This window comes from Gossypium arboreum, chromosome 5, assembly GCF_025698485.1.
Source record: "Gossypium arboreum isolate Shixiya-1 chromosome 5, ASM2569848v2, whole genome shotgun sequence".
Taxonomy (NCBI): Eukaryota; Viridiplantae; Streptophyta; class Magnoliopsida; order Malvales; family Malvaceae; genus Gossypium; species Gossypium arboreum.
Window position 1 is genome coordinate 39,869,565 of NC_069074.1, and position 4,173 is coordinate 39,873,737.

The following is a 4,173-nucleotide window of genomic DNA, read 5'->3' on the forward strand; positions in this document are numbered from 1 at the left end:
AATGATACATATATTAAAAAATTTGGGTAAATGATAAAATACAATTTTATCAGCTTAATTGTAAGTCTTCAGTCCATCATAAATTTTCATAGTGAAAGACCAATATTTTAAATTACTCATTGCTAAGATCCGGATATATTGCTTTTCCCACTTGAAGTTTTCTGCACTAAAACATCAAAACAGAAGTGACTTAAAGAAGATAAAAATGAAGAAGCAAGTAATTTGTTCGACTGTCTTTCCTCTCCTTTGCATTCTTCTTTTTTTCTTAGTGTTGAAGCACAGACGTACAGCCCTAGTGGCAAGATCAAAGGGAAAACCCCTCCACCAGGGCAATGCAACTAGGAAAATGATTCTTATTGTTGCAAGGATGCCAAGTGGTACACGACATACAAATGTTCACCCCCTGTATCAAGCCGAACGAAAGCAACACTGACGCTTAACAGCTTTTTGTGAGATAGAGACGGTGGTGCACCATCTGAATGTGACAACTAGTACCACTCCGATGATGACCCTGTGGTGGCACTTTCTACAGGGTGGTATAACAATAGAAGAGGTGTTTGAATTATATCAACATCCATGGAAATGGAAAATCTGTGAGGGCTAAAGTTGTGGATGAAATGGATTCTACTATGGGATACGATTCGGACCATGATTATCAGTCCCCTTGCCCTAACAACATTGTTGATGCCTCGAAAGCAGTTTGGAAGGCTCTTGGAGTGCTTGAGAGCAACTGGGGCAGGATGGATATCTACTGGTTGATACTAATTAATCACTTTATCCATGGTTATATTTATAATGTATGTACTAGACTAAAGATTTCTTGTACGTCTTAGTTAACATTATGTTACTATTAATGTAAAATTTATATATATTATGTATTTTGAGCCTCAAATTATTTTTTAAATCTTCATTATTTGCTCTATCCTTACTTCTTACTTGGAGAAATTCTTAGTTAATTCTCGAAATCAAATGAGTATAGGATTTGGTACGCGTTCAATAGAGGTATAAACAAGGCACTAGTGCTCGCAACTTATTACTTGATTTGAGCAGCTCGCGAGCTTGATTGAGCTTTTTATTAATAATACATTTTCAATATTTTTAATATTAGATTACTATGTTGTATTAAACAAGTTCAAACTCAAGCTGGGATATGTAAATGCTTTATCTAACCAAGCTTAAATTGTTTGATTTTACCACGAGCCGAGTTAGACATTCTAGAATAGTATTCGACCAAATTGGAGCCATATTTCAAGCAATGAATTTTGAGTAGAGCTCGAGCTTGATGAATCTGAACAATCAAGGATCATATATCCATAAATCAAATGGCATATGGGTATAAAGCTCATTGTCTTTTTAATTGTTTCTCTTCCATGTTTTCATAGGTCAAGACTTGCGGGTAATATTCATCAATCTTCTCATCCTACGTAAACTATGTAACATGTTTTTGGTAAGAACTAGCACTGCTAGTTCATGGTTGCCTTAATTTACCAAAAAATTTACCTTACTCAGATTTAGTCACCAAGGCTGGACATAGATATGCTTTTCTTTTTCAATATTTTCATATATTTGAAAAGTCTTTGGAAGATTATATCTTAGTATTTCTGTTGACACATGTACATTGTATGTAAGATCTTAAAGAAAAACAATGGGGGGAGTTTTTGATTCACCAGCCCAGGGTTTTGGGTGAAGGGATTATAGTCCCAGATGTTGATCGATTAGCCTGCTTTCAAAAACCACCATGTGTGCCAACAAGTAGTCTCAATGATAATTCAAGAAAGCAACCGAATCAAATATTGAAAGCTGCTATGACCATCAACAAAGAAATTTTTTTCTTCCTATTTCATAAAGACGAGGAAGAATCAACTAAGGAGAGAATTTACAAATGTAGAGGTTGAGCTCTAAATAAACTAAAATCACCAATCGATTTATGTATCTAGTTTGTTACCAGTCAAAGCTCTTCATTGAACAACTAAGACTACTCTAGATATTGTCCTCCCTTTGTTTCTTTTATGCCTTTGCCAAATTTGGAAAGTTACAAACAATAGATATAAATTTAACGGTAGCAACTAAGTTATTGCAGTATAGTGGTAAGTATTCCCTCCTTTCACGCGGGTGACCCGAGTTCGATCCCCGGCAACGGCAATCATGTCTTTTCGTTTTCCAATCTTTCTAGCTTTTGTTAGTGATGCAATCAGATAATCTACTTTTCTAAATGCTTATTTGGAGCCTTTTCGTATAGTAAAAAGCAAGATTGTTAAAGCTGCGGCACTCATGCTTAATTTAGAGTTTTACTTTTAAAATTGTATTTCATGTTTGAACTCTTTCAATTAAGTTTGTTTATGTTAAAATTCAATCACTGGTGTCTATTAAGCAAGCAACCCTATGCTTCAACAACACTTTGCATTAACAGCCTATGCTTCCACCCCTAGATAAAAAACCAAGTCTCCTAGATCCTTTAATGAGAATTTTTCATCAAGTGATTTCACCAATACATCAATTTTCCATTGATCATCCCCTGCAATGACTATGGCTTCCACATACGTTAATAGATACGCTTTCTTCCCGTTAGTATTCTTAATACAGAGAGCAATATCAGTAGCTGATTGTTTGACCCCTAGTTATGCAACCTACTCTTTAAGCATTTCAAACCATGCCTCTAGGGCTTGCTTGAACCCATAAAAGGCCTTTTTCAGTTTACACACTAATTGATCTCTTCTAACAGTACAATGCTCAGAATCAAGAAGTTGTAACTAACATGTATACCTCTTCTATGAACTCCTTATTCAGAAACGCATTGGGCATATCTAATTGTCTCAACTTTCATTTATTGGTTAATGCAACGTGCAAGAATGATCCTCACTATATTGTCTTTTGTTAGAGTTGTGTGACCCAAATTCTAAGAGATTGCTTGCAAGTCAAGTTCAACAAAATGTATCTTCTTTCTAGAAGATTTAGTATTTATGAGTATAATATATTTAGCATTTTATTAGCATAATATATTTGACTTTGATTAGAATTAGGTTTTTTCAACCTATAAATAGATGTAATTGAAACTCCTATTGTAATCATTCGAATTTGACATAGTGAATTTTCTTTTTCTCTGCCAGTGGTTTTTTTCCGGAAAGGGTTTCGACGTAAAATTTGTTTGTTCTTTATTTTATTTTATATTATTTTATTTTATTTTCACAAATTTTGGTATCAGAGCTTTCGGGTAGTTCATCTCGATCATGGAATGGCATCTTTGAAGTATGAAATTTTACTGTTGGATAGCAACACTAGATTTCCGTTGTGGCAGATTAAAATGCAAGTAGTTCTTGCGTAGATGGATCTGAAGGATGCCTTGCTAGGGATAGATAAGATACCTTTAACATTAATAGATGAAGAGAAGAAGTGTAAGGATCGAAAGGTGTTAACATAATTACATCTGCATTTGTCCAACGAAATTTTGTAGGATGTGATGAAGGAGAAGACGGCTGCTGTATTATGGAAGAGGTCGGAACAAATATGTATTTTGAAAACTCTAACAAGCAAGTTGCATACGAAGTAGTGCCCATCATTTGGAGGAAGGTGCGTCTGTACACGAACACTTAACAGTGCTTAAAGAAATTCTCTCAAACTTGGTGGCCATGGAGGTTCAATATGATAAAGAAGATCTAGGGTTGATTCTACTTTATTCGTTGCCCCTATCTTATTCAACCTTTAGAGACACGATTTTATATAGTCGCAAGTCTCTCACAGTTGATGAAGTTTATGATTCTTTGACCTCGTATGATAAGATGAAGCATCTTGTTGTTAAATCTGACTCTCAAGGAGAGGGTCTCATTGTTCGTGGGAGACAAGATCGGAATGCTGAAGATGATCGTGGAAGGAAACAAGAATGGAATTCTCGCGATAAATTTAAGGGTAGAATCGAACTCTTCAAACAGAGTTAAAACTTGTAACTTCTGCAAGAAGAAAGGGTACATTAAATCTGACTGTTATAAGCTGTAGAACAAGATTAAAAAGGATTCTGCAATTCAAAAGGAAAAACAACCAGAAAATTCTAATGAAGCTGATGTTATAGAAGACTACAACGATGGTGAACTTCTCGTCACTTCTGTCAACTATTCTAAAGTGAGCGAGGAGTGGATACTTGATTTAGGCTGCACCTTCCAGATGAGTCCCAACTGGGAT

At 35.2% G+C, this 4,173-nt stretch overlaps 1 pseudogene; it reads left to right on the forward strand.

Annotated features, from left to right (window-relative positions):
- Positions 1 to 205: 205 nt before the first annotated feature.
- Positions 206 to 3,932, forward strand: LOC128292662 (kiwellin-1-like; annotated as a pseudogene).
- Positions 3,933 to 4,173: the final 241 nt, after the last annotated feature.